The following is a 17,095-nucleotide window of genomic DNA, read 5'->3' on the forward strand; positions in this document are numbered from 1 at the left end:
TTTATTCACAGTTCCTTATTTTTTACCTAATGCCCTTTACATGTTCCAGGATCCCATTCAGGATACCACATTACATTTACTTTATTTATGTAAATACCCTCAAGGGAGGGGAGAATAACACCCCACCCTTTAAGTGTGTGCATAGTGAGATCCTTAGACTCCTCTTTGGCTGTGACAATTTCAGACTTCCTTGTTTTGAGGATTACTGGTCAGGTATTTTGTAGAATGCTCCTTGATTGGGATTTGCCTGATGTTTTCTTCATAATTAGATTGGGGTTATGGATTTTGGGAGGAAGACCACAGAGCTTTGTAAAATATCATTTTCATCACATCATATCAAGAGTATATACTATTAACATGACTTTGTCAGTGTTGATTTGGATGACCTGGCTGAGGAAGTGTTTCTCCACTGTAAAGTTAACTCATTTATAAGTTAATCTCATTTATTTTACAGCTGTATCACTTTTATCCCATACTGAAAATCCCTGTTCTCAGTCGCATGAGTGAAATTACTTATTTGGTTTATCCCACAGCACGCACACAACAGTCTCAGATAATAGTACCAGTATTAACAGCAAAAAGTGTTTGTTAAAAGCAATTTCTTTTTTTTTTTTTGTATTTTTGATCCTTAGAGTCCATACCAGTATGTAGAGTTTGGTTATTGAGTTTTGAAATTCACTTAAACTACTTACTCAGTGTGGTTATAATGGCAATTGGAGACTTAGGCTCATTTGTTTCATTTTGCCTTTAATTTTTAGGGATTTTTTTGAAATTTGATTTTTTAATTATGTGAAATATTTACATGGTTCCAAAGTCAAATCTGTTAACAAGTTCTCCTCAGAGACATCTAGCTTCAATCCTTGTCTCTTCTACCATATTTCTTTTCCCTGTAGGTATTACGTATTAACATCCCATCTCTCTAGGTAAATATACCCACTTTTCTCTTAGGTAAATATATCTGCTTACTTTATTCTAGCAGTCACTCCGTGGTAGACTATAAAGTAATTCAACTTTACTATTTACAACTGCATAGTGCTGCATTCTGTGGCTCTGCTGTAGTTTTATTCAGCCTGTCCCTTATTGATGGATATCAGGGTTGTTTCCAGACTATGGTTCCAAATAGTATGGCAATTAATAGCCTTCTGTATACCTATTTTTATGTTTTGGCCAGTGTATCTTTGGGACAGATTCATAAACATAGGATTGTTGACATAGACAAAGGATAAAGTATGTATGTGATTGTACTAGATGTTGCAGTTCTCCTCTGTAGTGATCGCACCACTTTGCTTTCCCATCAACCTGTTCCTCTACAGCTTTGCCTGTAGAGTATGTTGTTAAATATTTGGATTTTTGCCAATCCGATAGGTGACAAACTGTATCTCAATGTAGTTTTAATTTGCATTTCTCTTATTATGAATGAGGTTGAGCATCTTTTCCTATGACTAAGGGCTATTTGCATTTCATTTTAGTAACTAAATCTCATCTGTGTGAAAATGATATGCTGTTATAGTAAGCATGGAAAAATCTTATTGTACTCCCACAGTTGCATTTGCAGCTGCTTCTGTTTATTATAAGGAGGTCTGGTGGCACAGTGGTTAAGCGCTCAGCTGCGAACTGAAAGATTGGCAGTTTGAACTCAACAGGCACTCTGTGGATGAAAGATGTGGCAGTCTGCCTCTGTAAAGATTCCAGCCTTGGAAACCCTATGAGGCAGTTCTTCCCTGCCCTGTAGGGTCGCTGTGAGTTGGAATTGACTCGATGACAATGGGTTTGTTTTTCTATTTTCTCTTTATTTTATATGTATATATTGATTGAGTTCTTAATCTCTTGAGAACACACTTCTAATGTGAAATAATTTAGAAGGAGGGGGCAGGTCCAAAACTTCAAAATCAAAGAAATATGTTAATAGTGTTAGAAAGATAGACAACAGTCCTAACATATTCACAGTGAAGCCATATATATATAAATATATATATATATATTTATTTCACATTAGAAGTGTGTTCTCAAGAGATTAAGAACTCAATCAATGAAGTATGAAATTATTTGTGACTTAATAGGACAGCTTACTAATGCAGGATTGAGTTAACAAGGTTTTGAATTCAGCTTATTTCTGTAAGTCAATATACAGTTGCATAAAAGAATTCTAGAACCCGGTCGACAGATCTAGTGAGACTGTGGCTTGATTCTTCTGAAACATCTGTTTATTTTACACTGAGAGCTTCTGCATGCACAGCAGTCTTTGCAGAAAATAGCCTTGGTATTACCAGATTCATTAGTACAGATTCTTAGTCTTGTGTCCTCTTTTGCATATATTTAAGTTGTTAGATTATCCTGTGGGATTTCATAAATATCACTTCTGTTAGTAAAGCTGCTGACAGCATAAGCTCTCAATAAATTATTCATGTGCTATTTGTTTTCTGTGTTCAAGAGTTAATGCATCTTTACTCAGGTTTTTTTTTTTTTTTGCCTGAACTTGGTGTAACCATTTGTAGACCTATATTGGTATACTCTTACAATATCTGTATTGCATGCTTTCCTTATAAAAAAGGTACTCCATTAGAAATATTTTGAGCAACATCAGCTCTCTAGAAACAGAGCTGGCTACGTGAAGAGTTATGGAAAAATAGCTTTAGAAATGTGAAATAATTACTGTCATAAAAATTTCTGCTTTTTGAAGATGTGGGTTACTGAATTTTATCACTTTCTGCTGTCTTCTCGGTACTTTCTGTTGGCTTTCATTCATTGAAAACTTTAGGTCCTGGTTTACAGTCTTTCTTGCCATTCCAAGTCTACTACCATTGTAGATAATTGAGTGTCTACTTCCCTATCTTTGTTTTTTTTTTTTTTTTTAAATAATACTGTATTTTAAGGTGAAAATTTATAAACAAATTAAGTTCCCATTTAACAATTTCACAGTGTGTTATCATGCTCATTCAGTTCTGGTTATACCATTTCTAGTATTCTAGTTTCCCTGCCCCCTTACCTTCTCATCTGTGCTTTAGAGTAGTTTTTGACTGTTTGGCCTCTTATAGGTGATTTTTTAAAGGAACTCATTACTCACAGGTTATATTCTTTATTTTACGAGCCAAAGTGTTATTTAGCTAAAAGGTGACATCAAGGGAGAATTTCCGTTTAAAGCTTAAAGCGTATCTCAGGACAGTAGACTCGAGGAGTCCTCTAGTCTCAACTGGTCCAGCAAGTCTGGACTTCTTAAGAATTTGGGTTCTGTCCCACATTCTTCTCCCGTTCTGTCAGGATCCATCTATTGTGGCCCTGATCAGAATGGCTGGTAGTGGTAGCCGGGCACTATTTAGTTCTTCTGGTTTCAGGGTCAATGAGGCCATGGTTCGTGTAGACTGTTAGTCGTATAGACTACTTTCTTCTCTGAGTCTTTGGTTTCTTTGTTTCTCTTTTGTTCCAGATGTGCAGAGACCAATAGTTGTATCTTAGATGACTGCTCACAAGCGTTTGGGACACTGCTCACCACATTGGGATATAGAACATACACTTTATGAACTACATTATGCCATTTAACTGAGTTGTCTCATGACACTATGGTCCTAAGCCTTCAAACTCAGAAAACCAATCTTGTAAGGTGTTTGGTTATGGCTAAGAAGTATCTGTAACTGTGTCCCCTATGTGGTTTATTATATACATGGATATTCATGCATGCACACACGTCTGTATGTACATATGCCTATAGGTGCATCTATCTGTGCACATGTATGTACCCATATATTCATACCCATACAAATATATACCTCTGTATACATATTTGTGTAACTACACACATATTTTTTGTTAGTGTTGTGGCAAAATTATATTTGTCATATCCTTTACCAGAAGCATGCTTTTATCTTGTGCAATTATTAGTGACATCATTTACCTTGGTCAAGCTGCATGCACTTCACCCACATTCTATGCTAACTCTCCTATCACCAAAAATAACAGGTGTCTACTATCTCAAGAGTGCTTGTCTCTCATCTTCCCATCCTTGGTAACTACCCGTGAGTGTTGATCTCTGTATGTATATCTAGTCTTCTTATAAAAGTGTGATCATACAATATTTGTTCTTTCGTATTTGACTTACTTCACTCAGCACAATGTCCTCCAGATTCATGCACGGTATAAGATGTTTTGAGGACTCATCATTATTCTTTATGACTGCATAGCATTCCGTTGTATGAATGTACCACATTTTGTTTATCCATTCATCTATTGATGGGCACTTAAGTTGTTTCCATCTTTTTGCTGTTGTGAGTAATGCTGCAATGAACATAAGGTGTGTTGACCTGTCCAATATCACTTCAGTTCTTTAACCTTCTCCTCTTCAGTGACTGCGCTCTTTCATGCTACTTTAAGCATCAGCTTCGGTAACTGCATCCTACCCCCGTCATCACTCAGTGCTGAAATATTACAGTAACATCCAGTCGTACCACAGTCTCTGTTCCTTCCAGGTTTCTCACATTACACTGACATTGTTTTTAACAGGACTTCGAACCAGTTCATTCCAGTTCAACCCTGTGCTGAAAATTTGCATTTCCACCCCAGATATACTGAATCCGAATCTGCATTTTAACAAAATTCCCAGGTGATTCTTATGTGTAATAAATTTTGAGGACCACTGCTCTTTTAGTTCTTACAGGGTTGCTATGAGTTGGAATCGACTTGACCGCAGTCGGTTTGGTTTTGATTTGGTTCCCTAACCAGCAGCATTAGCATCACCTGGGAACTCGTTAGAAACGTAAATTATCACCAGGGGTTTGAACAAATGGTTCGAAGCCCTGGTTTTTCCCCATCCCAGTTCACTCCTGTTACTTTCTTCCCTCTCTGTCTTAGATTCCATAGACGGATGCTTCAGCCACTTGCTGGTATCTTCAGTCCTTTTGTTTCATTGTCACTTTCAACTTACCTGCCTGTTGTTGGCGTTAGGTGCTATCAGGTTGGTTCCGACTCATAGCCATCCTATGCACAACAAGAACGAAACACTGCCCGGTCCTGTGCCATCCTCACAATTGTTGCTATGCCTGAGCCCATTGTTGTAGCCACTGTGCCAATCCATCTTGTTCAGGGTCTACCTCTTTTTTGCCTGGAAAACTCAGTTTTAAATATCTGCCATGTCTGCCCTTTCTACTTTACAAAATCATGTACTCAGATATTTGAACTTTTAAAATTCAATTACCAACTTCACCTGGGCTCTCAGTGCAGTACAGTCCACTCACTCTGTTTTCCCTTTTCAGTGCTCTCTTGCCTTCTCACCACAGCTATTTCAGATGTTTATCACTGCCTGCAATCCTTACCCTTCCCAACATCCCTAGCCCTTGCCATCAGTCAATGAACTCACCTCATGCTTCAGAGACGACACAAGCCATTGACAGTGACATCCACAACTGTCACCAAGCCAACCCATATTCTCATCGTTCCTTCTTGTTATAGTGAAAGAGGTGTCCTTCCTCCAACCTGAAGTTAATCCTTCTGCACGTCTTATCTAATAAATTCTAAGCATTGATTTAGTTGCACTGCATAAATTTGCCATGGTGACTATATGAGGAAGAATGCGGCATCAGGATTAGAGAAAGACTCATTAACAACCTGCGTTATGCAGATAACAACCTTGGCTGCTGCAAGTGAAGAGGACTTGAAGCACTTACTGATGAAGATCAAAGACTGTAGCCTTCAGTAAGGATTACACCTCAACATAAAGAAAACAAAAATCCTTACAACTGGACCAAGAAAAAGCATCATGATAAATGGAGAAAAGATTGAAATTGTCAAGGATTTCATTTTACTTAGATCCACAGTCATTGCCCATGGAAGCAGCAGTCAAGAAATCAAACAACATATTACATTGGGCAAATCTGCTGCAAAGACCTCTTTTAAGGGTGCAAAAACAAAGATGTCACTTTGAAGACTAAGGTACGCCTGACCCAAGGCATGATATTTTCAGCCGCATCGTATGCATGTAAAAGCTGGAGAAGGCCAGAGAAGATTGATGCCTTTGAATTATGGTGTTGGTGAGAATATTGAAAATACCATAGACTGCCAGAAGAATACACAAATCTGTCTTTAGAAGAAGTACAGCCAGAGTGCTCCTTTGGAAGTGAGGATTGTGAGACTTTGTCTCATGTACTTTGGTCATCTTATCAGGAGGGCTCAGTCCCTGGAGAAGGACATCATGGCTTGGTAAGGTAGAGGGTGAGTCAAAAAGAGGAAGACCCTCAACGAATTGGATTGACACAGTGGCATCAACAATGGGCTCAAATCTAGCGACAATTGTGAGGATGGTACAGGAACAGGCAGTGTTCTGTTCTGTTGTACTTGGGGTCCCTATGAGTTAGAACTGACTCAACAGCACCTAACAATGATAACATTTTTATTTTCATTAAGTTCAAAATATTTTGTAATTTCTCATGTGATTTTTTTTTTCTTTGATCTGCGGATGTTGCTTAATTTCCAAATATTTAAGGATTTTCCAGGTATCTATTACTGATCTCTAGTCTAGTTCTAGTGTGGTTAGAGAACATACTTAAGTCCCCTCATGGGGTACGTTAGCATCCATCCAGAGACTCAAGGACACTCTTCTGCCAAACTCTGGCATTCTCTCCTCTTTCATACGCTGCCTTGCAGTTGCAATTACCCTGGCCTCCCCAGCTCTGATTTCTCTTTCTGCAATTCAGTGAGACGGCAGAGCTGTCTTTGGTTTCCCCGTTCCTGTGCTGAGGCCTGGAAACTACTCCAGGCTCTAAGATGGGATGATGTTAAAGCTCACCTTGATTTGTTACCTTTCTCTCAGGGGTCATAATCCTGGGCTCTCAGTGGCTGAAAAGGATAGTTTCATTGCTTTTGTCCAGTTTTCTAGTTGTCTAAGATAGGAGGGCAGGTTGGTCCCTGTTACTCCCTTATCGAGAGAAGCCTGGATCCCAGTCACTCTCTTCATGCTTGAATCTTCTATTTCACCCTATCTATTGGTTCTTTCTGTCAGCTTTTCAATGTGCTCAAGCCTCTTCTCTATTACACAGAATTTAGAAGAAAAAGCTCAGTTCTTCTTTACTTAACAACCTACCTTTCCTTTACCTTTTATAGCCAAATTATTTGAAAGTGTTATCTATACTCTTTTTCCTTCGAAGTGTCATTTGTGGACTGGCAGCCTCTGCCTCACCTGGGAACTTGTTACAAATGCAGAATCTCAGGCTCCACCCCAGAACTACTGGATCCCAATAGGAATTTTAACAAGATCCCTAGGTGATTTGTATGCACATTAAAATTTGAGAAGCACAGTTCTACATTTTACAGGCTCTGCTTCTTCTGTTTTCCATCTGTTTCCTCAGTGCATTGCAGTCTGGCATCTACCTTTGGTGCTCCACTGAAGCCGTTCTTGCCTAGGCTATCAGTGACCTCAATATAAATATAATGAATGTTTATCTGTATTTTACTCTCAACAGTTCATCCTCCTTTTTGAGCATTTCTTTCACTTCTGGGATGCCATGGTCTCTTGTCCTCTTATCTGAGGGTTTACACGCTTTATTTCTCTGCTTGTCTCTATCTTGGTGTTCTGCAGAATTTGGTCTTAAGCTATCTTCAGATGTTGTACTCCTTTGTCTATCTCATTTTCTCCTGTGATTTCAGTTTCAACCTGTATCTCCGTTATGTATCACCCCTGATTTCCAGGCTTGTGTATCCTCGACATCTGTGTCCCAGAAATATCTTAATCTCTCCATATCTGTAGCTGACACCATGATCTTCTCCACTGTGTACTATTCCTCAGTGATTGGCACCACCATTCAGCCATTGTCCAAGCCAGAGACTTATCAGTCGCCTTGACTCTTCTTTCACCCGTACTCCACATTTACTCACTGCCACTTCCACATTTATTCATTTCCCAAGGCTTATCAATTCTGCCCTCACTATTTATGAGATCTGCCCACTGCTCTTAGTTACTATTGCTGCTTTTCTAATCAGGACTTCATCAAGTCAACTGAGATAACTGCAGTAGCTTATGGAGCAAAACAGGGTAGAAAACATTAGTTAACTCTTACGTGCTTCCTGCTTTTAATTGATAACATGAATGTATTTGGTAGAGATCTTTAAATGTTAAACTATTTTAACTTGAATTATAAATTGAGAATTTGAAGCAGGAGAGCCTGGTAATAGTGTATTGCAAAGGATTAGGAAGCATGAATTTAAGATTTGGAAATTGACTGCATGGGGTAGGATGTTTGAAAGATTATGTTATTAAAGAGCAAAATAAATATGAAGTCTAGTCTTTGACTCTAGTCTCTTAACCTATAATGAAGAGACAATTTTCTCATAATGAATAACATTATACAGAATGCTTGTATTTGTAGGTATACAAAAATGTTTGCTTATCTTTCTGCCCTGCATTTCTGCCACCATCAAACTTTGAACCTTGTTGGGTAATAGGACAGAGAGATTTCATTTTATTTCTGCCGGTACACAAACGCTGTATGTTATTGTTTTACTCACGGTACAATACAGTTTAGAATTATCACTGGCCACACAGTTAAGGTGTGCAGTCAGCGATGTGATTTATTGACGTTTGGGGGTGGGAGAATTGCAAATGAAATAAGGTCCCTGAGGATATTTTCCTTTCATAAGATGGAATTCTATCAAGAAGTGAGAAACTTTCTATCAAAAAGTGAGGAATAGACTATCAAGAAGTGACAGGTATTTCATTAAGAAGTGAGAAATTTGAAGAGACTTGGGATGTAGAAGACATCAGACAGGATCATTAAGCCTATTTCAAAACAAGTTGTCCAGTGACTCTGGCCATAATAAACTAAAATAAAACAAACTTAAGTGGATGGGGAATCAGGACCCTGGTGAGACGTTGAGGACAGTTTTTATACAAAGTCAGCCAGGGAGTGAGTGCCCGATAACCCCTCTCCTATGACAAAGAAAAAGTGGTTAAAGAAAACAGTGATAGGTCCTTTAAAAAAATAATCTTCTGTTTCCGACAAAGGATTGTTCACCACCAACAACAAAAGGTTTTTGTTATTTAAAAAAAAAGATGACAAAAATACATAAGCAATGATTCATCTATAAAAATAGTAAGCAATACAGAAATAGATGGAGTAAAAAGAGCGCTCTCCATCAGCACCCCAATGCCATCACCCTCCCTAGGAGAAAACACTGTTTATTCTAGTAGATGTTTTGCTGTGTATTTACAATTTAAAAATGTGCACACACACATGTAAAAACAGTATATGTATATATATATTTTAACGTAAGTGATAAATACTATGCATATTTTGAAACTTGAATATTTTTAATTTAACAATATATCTCTACAATCCTTCCATCTGAGTATATACCTCCATCTTTTAAATAGCCACATATTATTCTATAGTATGATTGCACTATATCCATTCTTTGATTTATAGCAATTTAGGTTATTTGAAGTTTTTCACTATTAGAAACAATGCTAGTGGTAAATGTTCTTGAACATTGTTTCTTTGTGCATGTGTTGAAGTTTTTTTTTAAATAAATCAAAGTGTAATTGCTAAGCCAAAGGAAAAGAAATACATAAAATTTTAATAGATAACTGCCCATATTTCCCTCCAAAAAAGGCTGTATCAGCTTACATTCCCACCAGTAATATTTGAGAGAACCCCTTTACCCATATCCTCAGCAGCATTAACAGTATTAATTAAAAATTACTTTGTGGTTCTGAAAAAATGGGAAATCATTTTAATTTGCATTTCCTGGATTTTCAGTGAGGGTGAAACTTACATTTTTTATTTGTATTTCTTTTTCCATTAATGTTCTTGTCCTTTGCCTGTTTTTTGATGGGGTTGTAAAAGCTCTGCCTGTGTACTGGATATTGACTTTTTGTTATACATGGTGCAGATATGAACTTCCATCTATCACTTATATTTTAACTTTATTTTTGCCATGTAGAAGTTGTTAGTTTGTCAGATTATACCTGTCGGTCCTTTCCTTCATGGCTTCTCTAGATTTTATGCCTTGCTTACAAATGTCTTCTCCATTCCAATGTTATCAAAATATTCTTATTTTTTATACCGTAAGGGATTTTGTCCTCTTCGTGTACATAAAGTATAAGGAAATAGCCTTTTTTCTGCTTAAATAAGCAATACTACGTTGACACAGAGTAATTCTGAGTATAGCAAAGGCAAAAGAAAAAAAAATCAACTGAAATCCCGCTACCCTGACATAATCCTGAAACATTATGGTAACTGTATCTTCTTATGTATCACTTCAGGTATTCACACAAGTTTGAACACACACCCAGATTTACCAAATTCATATGTGTAATATTTATAAATGGATTTTACATTTATCATGAAACTATTTTGCATATGCACATGTAATTTTACTTAAATGGAACCATGTATGCCTGGTTGAGGATTTTTATTCTCTCTGTTTCTCAAACACTGACACACACACACCCATGCCTTTTCTCCCAGTAACCAGTGGTAACAGCCTGCTGCACACTTTGCTACCTTTCTCAGTGTTCCTACAGTTATGTATATAACGACATTGTATTATTCTTTATTTTCACTTGTCTGCATTGTTCATTTTTCACAGAACTTATTCAGATCAACTGAAACACAGTTAACTCATTTTTTGCTGGATAATATTCTAGTGCAGGGATCAACAGACTACAGTCAGGAGGCCAAATCCACCCCACAGCCTGTTCTTAGAAATAAAGTTTTATTGGAATCCAGCCTTGACCATTTGTCTAAGGCTGCTTTTGTGTAGCAGAGGCAGAGTCAAGTAGTTGTGACAGACACCAGATGGCCTGCAAAACCTAAAATATTTGCTGTTTGGCCTTTTACAGAAAATGCTTGCTGACTTCTACAGTAGGGCATGAGTGTGTCACAGTTTCTTTAACAGTTTTTCTGTTGTGCTTATCTGGTCATTATAAACAGTGTTGTAATCATCATTACAGTACATATTGTCTAAAGCGTGGTGCTTTTATTTTTATGGGCTCTGTTCCATGATGTGGGATTGTTAGATTGAAGGATAAGATGTATTTTAAATTTTGGTGGATATTCCCAAATTGATTTTGCAGCTGTCTGTAACCGTTTACATTTTTACCAGCAATGCATGAGAATACTCTTTTCCTTGACTTCCTACCAGCAGTAGCTATTACCAAAAACAAAATGTCCCAACCATCTGAAAGGTGAGGAGGGTACCTATCTCATGGCTACTTTAATTTGTATTTTTTCACTGCTGGTGACATTGAGCATCGTTTTATATACTTACTGACCACTAAGATTTAGTCTTCTGAAAATCTGCAGTTAATATAGTAGAGTCTGCCCATTTTTCTATTGAATGGCTTAACCCTTTAAACTCTTTATCTGACATATATGATGTAAATATTTTTTCCCCACTTTATTGTTTGTCCTTTGCTTTGTTATGGTATTTTGCCATTAAAAAGTTTTTTTTTTTTTTTTTAAATGCAGTGAAATGAAACATGTCTACCTTTTCTAGCTTTGAGGTTTCCTATTTTGATTTAAAAGGTTGCCTAACCTCAGATTTATTCCTGTATTTTTCTAAAATTTCTTCTAAGATTTTTATTACTTACATTAAGGTCTAGAATATATTTTTATATATGTATTTGTTGTTGTTAGGTGCCGCCAAGTTGCTTCTGACTCATAGCGACCCTATGTACAAAGGAATGAAATGGCCTAGCCCTGCGCCATCCTCACAATCGTTGCTGTATTTGAGCCCGTTGTTGTAGCCATTTTACCAGTCCATCTCATTGAGGGCCTTCCTCTTTTTTGCTGACCCTCTGCTTTACCAAGCATGATGTCCTCCTCCAAGCACTGGTCCCTGCCGATAACATGTCCATAGTACGTAAGATGAAGTCTTTTCATCCCTCCTTCTAAGGAGTATTCTGGCTGTACTTCTTCCAAGACAGATTTCTTCATTCTTCTGGCAGTCCATACTATATGTATATGAGTGGCATTATAGAGTAGTGGTCAGATCACACTAACAGATTACAAACTAGCTCTGTTACTATCTGTGTAACCTTGGACAAGTTAGTTAACATTTCTGTGTCTCAGTTTTCCCCTCTAAAATAGAGATGAAACTAGGACCTATCTTGTAAGATAGTAGTGAAAATTAAATAAATGAGTGTAGAGAGTGTAATATATACAACAACAACAACAACAACCCATTGCTGTTGAGTTGATTCCAATTCATAGTGACCCTATAGGACAGAGTAGAACTGCCCCATAGGGTTTCCAGTGAGCGCCTGGTGGATTTGAACTGCTGACCTTTTGGTTAGCAGCCATAGCTCCTAACAGGGTTTCCGTGTAATATATAAGAAGTATTTAAAACAGAGTCGGGTACATAGAAGTATATAAGTGTTTATTGTTATTACATATTGTGGTTAGGCATCTCTTCCCCTCCTCCACCGTATGCTAACCAGTTGCCCTAGTAACATTTATTGAGTAGTTCATCTTTTCCCCAGTCGATTTAAAATACGGTCCCTATTGCGTATCAAGCTTCCGAATATTCGTAGCTGTGTTTCTGGGCTCTCTGTCCTGTTATGTGGCTCTGTTTATCCCTGCCCCAGGGCCACAGTGGCTTAATTATTGTAGCTTTACAAATACTGATAACTAATGAGTAAAGTCCCTTTACCTTGTTCTTCTTTAAAAATTATATTGGCTCTTCTTGGCTTGCTTGTCTCTTCCATAGGTAGTATTGGAATGGAACCTTTGGCCTCGTCAACACTGTAACCAGTGGAAGTTTTTAGGTCTTGTCTAGTTATATAATCTGAAGGTTAATACCATCCACTGTGTAAGGTGGACACTAGACTATGATGAATTAAACCCTGTAGAAAGATAGATCTTGGGCCCACATTCCCAAACTGTGCCCTGAAATAGTCCAGGGCACCTCAGTGAGCTGGTAGGGGTATTCAGATTTTCAAGGGAAACACAGTGACATCTGTCGGACAGGATGCAAACTTCTAGCTCAAAGTAGTTCACAGTTTCAATATTTGTTATGTTACATTCCTTTTGATAACATGACATCTTTAGGTGGTTGATGTGGTTGCTGTGAGTCAGAATCAATGGTAACAGATTTGGTTTTGGTTTTACTCGTAAAAAGCAAGTACTGTACAAAAATCATCATGGAAATGATGGTAGCAGTATCCAGTCTGATTCTAATATTTTAGAAGTTGTGCAATGCCTGATACCTACTTCCCATAATAACTAATTGTGGTAATTTCAAAATGAAATAAAAGTATTATTTTTTCTTTCAATTTATGTATTTTTTCAAAAGGCTACTAACTTAGTAAGATGTAAATACTTAGGTTTGAATCTAAGTAATAAATGACTGTTAGGTATTTGTTTTGGCTTAGGTACTCTGTTAAAAAAAAAAAAAAAACTGAGCTAATAAGAGCACCCCAAAAAAAGGAACCAATAAAGTTTGCGAACCTCTGCTGTAAACAAGTTTTTACAAATAGTTAAAGATTAAGACTATTTGAAATGCCACGTATGTATGATACGTAGCTATGCCGTGCTTGCTTAACAGGACGAGCTGACCTCGTCTGCACCAGGAACAGACAGATTTCTGAGAAAAAGTGATGTTTAAGTTGAGTTTGAAGGAAGGATAGATGTTAACTGGAGAGGGTGGTGATGAGAATAGCTTATGTGAAGAGGGCAGAAGATACAGAGGAACTGAAGGGAGTCCAACGTGCTTTAGAGGGTGTAAGGAGATGGTGCGAGGGGAGGTTGGAGAATAGGCTGCAGCTGAATTACATAGTAACATTAAAGTCCAGTTAAGGAGTTTGTTTAAATTTTTATGTAAAAGGCAGTGGCAAGCTTTTGAGGGGTTTTAAGTCAAGAGAGAACATCTTAGGTTATTTCTCTCTTAATAAGGGAATAAAATACATAAAGATGATACATGTAAATACTTAGGTAACACTGTATTCTAAGTAATATATATTGGATTTTTTTTTTGTAAAATTATGCAGTTCCTTGATTTTCAAAGGCATTTGTATTCTATTAGTATAATTTTTTCTTAAGCACATGTACTCTCTTGTTCAACTTGGTTGATAAGGATATAAACTTTTTAAAAGACAATAAATCAGAAGCAAGACAACGTTAACCTGTAAAACATTTAAATTAGTGTAGCTACTACTTTAGGTGAAGGGAAGGACAATACTCAATACACGGACGGTCAGCTCAACTGGATTGGACCAAAAGCAAAGAAGTTTCCGGGATAAACTGAATGCTTCAACGGTCAGCGGAGCAAGGGCGGCGGGGGTTGGGGACTATGGCTTAAGGGGACTTATAAGTCAAGTGGCAAAATAATACTATTATGAAAACATTCTGCATCCCACTTTGAAATGTGGCGTCTGGGGTCTTAAATGCTAACAAGCGGCCATCTAAGATGCATCAATTGGTCTCAACCCACTTGGATCAAAGGAGAATGAACACCAAGGTCACACGATAACTATGAGCCCAAGAGACAGAAAGGGCCACATGAACTAGAGACTTACATCATCCTGAGACCAGAAGAACTAGATGGTGCCCGGCCACAACCAACAACTGCCCTGACAGGGAGCACGACAGAGAACCCCTGAGGGAGCAGGAGATCAGTGGGATGCAGACCCCAAATTCTCATAAAAAGACCAGACTTAATGGTCTGACTGAGACTAGAGGAATCCTGATGGTCATGGTCCCCAAACCTTCTGTTGGCCCAGGACAGGAACCATTCCCGAAGACAACACATCAGACATGGAAGGGACTGGACAATGGGTTGGAGAGAGATGCTAACGAAGAGTGAGCTACTTGTATCAGGTGGACACTTGAGACTGTGTTGGCATTTCCTGTCTGGAGGGGAGATAGGAGGGTAGAGAGGGTTAGAAACTGGCAAACTGGTCACGAAAGGAGAGACTGGAAGGAGGGAGTGGGCTGACTCATTAGGGGGAGAGTAAGTGGGAGTATGGAGTAAGGTGTATATAAGCTTATATGTGAGAGACTGACTTGATTTGTAAACTTTCACTTAAAGCACAATAAAAATTATTTAAAAAAATTACTGTAGCTATTTTTTTGTATTTTCAAATGACAAAAAACTTGTTCTAATTTTAAAATTAAATTTGTCTATTAACATAATATTTTAAATTGCTAATATGCATATTTTGACTGCCGATTTAATATATTTATCTCTCTTAAGTACCTGAGCTGTTTAAATTTGTGTGGGATAAAGGAAACCCAGGGGGCATGGTGGTGAACAGCTACAGGTACTAACCGAAAGGTCAACAGTTTGAATCCACCAGACGCTCCTTGGAAACCCTGTGGGGCAGTTCCACTCTGTCCCGTAGGGTCGCTATGAGTCAGAATCTACTCGACAGCAATGGGTAATAGGAAAGGTATAAAAGTAATTTCTCTTAGTTTAGTTGAGCTATCATTTTGTACTGCCCTTAAGTTTGTATTTTTGATTTATTTTCCTATAGTTCCAATAAATTAATGAAATAATAAAATTTGTATAGTAATGAGAAGTAAACTAACTTCAGATTACTTCTGAAAAATTCCTAAGCTCGTTTTCAAGAATTATTTATTTATTTTTGTTGTGCTTTAGGTGAAAGTTTATAGCTCAAATTAGTTTCTCATACAAAAATTTATATACACACTGTTATGTGACCCTAGTTACTATCCCTATAATGTGACAGCATACTCCCCTCTCCCACCCTGGATTTCCCGTGTCCGTTCAGCCATCTCCTGTGCCCTTCTGCCCCCTCATCCCACCTCCAGACGGGAGGTGCCCATTTAGTCTTGTGCATCTACTTGAACCGAGAAGCCCGCTCTTCACAAGCATCACCGTATGTCCCATGGCCCAGTCTCATCTTTCATTTTCAAGGATTTTAAGACTTGACAGTCAATTTCATGTTCATCAACCAAGACTGGACACCAGAAACCCTTTTCCGGCAAGTGTGATTAGACTGCTTGGAATTCGCTCATTAATGAAGTGTCAGAAAAAATTTTTTTAATTGAATATTATTTCCTTCCTGTCTGTCAGTATGTTTTATATTTCATATTTATTTAGAGCCAGTCATTCATCTTATCATATTAAGTACCATTCTTAAGTTGATAATGTAAATAAGATTTAAAGAGAGATGCTTGTATATGTTTGAAAAACAGTTTTGGTTTCATCTGATTATAAATTGAGTTGTTCACGAGGGAGTTGTTTAGTAATTTCTTTGAGGAAAAGAGGTAGATCTTTAAATGGGAAAGATTTTCCTGGCTCAAAATATAAGGCCCATAACAAACGTTTCCTTTAAATTTTGTTCTTCCTGTGTCGAAACAACTTGTCCAGAAAAATTAACGCTGGTCCGAACAATGCTCTCCATATAAAAATGAATTCTAGATGAAGATTAAATGTAAAAAATGAAACCACAAAAGTATTAGAAGGAAACAAGGCTGGAGTGCTTAATAATCTTGGGATGATGGAGACCTTTAACAAGATTTAATTTTATGTAAATTTTTTTTCTTAAGAAGAAAATCATAAAATCAACGTGAGAAAAAAGAGTATTTGCAAAAACATGACAGCCGTGCCCAAAGATTGCTTTTTAAGTCAATAGGATGAATACTCCATTAGAAAGTATATGTATAGAGAATTTATGAAAGAAATACAAATGGCCTATAAGCATAGGAAAGGTACCTTATTAACAAGTAATCATTTTAATATTTTTCCTTTATGTTTCATAGAAAATTTGATACAGTAATTTTAGTATGTAAAAATTTTATTGTATAACTTGAAATGTAACTTTTACTAGAGATTGAGATTCATATCATCTAACAAGGGTTGATTAGCTTAGCTGTCAGGGTCTTTTTTTTCCCTGATGTCCTTTTTCTAAGTGGGTCAGCTGTTGTTTTCCTAGTAAAAAGTAAATTTTTCATCAATAGTAGTGAAATGACTACAGGTAGCCCCCAGCTGACGAACATCTGACTTATGTACAACCCGTAGTTAACAAACCAGTCCCCCCCTTAAAGGCTATTATATTAAAAATCTGAGGTACGTACAGTGGTTCATAATAACAAATGGGTGCTACTTTGCTGCGCACATCAAAACGTTGTTATTATTATATTAAAGATGT

At 37.3% G+C, this 17,095-nt stretch overlaps 1 protein-coding gene across 8 annotated transcripts in view; it reads left to right on the forward strand.

Moving 5' to 3' along the window:
- NEO1 (neogenin 1) overlaps positions 1 to 17,095 on the forward strand; it is a 219,602-nt gene that overhangs the window by 49,418 nt on the left and 153,089 nt on the right. The window lies entirely within an intron of this gene.

The sequence above is a fragment of the Elephas maximus genome, chromosome 13, assembly GCF_024166365.1.
Source record: "Elephas maximus indicus isolate mEleMax1 chromosome 13, mEleMax1 primary haplotype, whole genome shotgun sequence".
NCBI lineage: Eukaryota > Metazoa > Chordata > Mammalia > Proboscidea > Elephantidae > Elephas > Elephas maximus.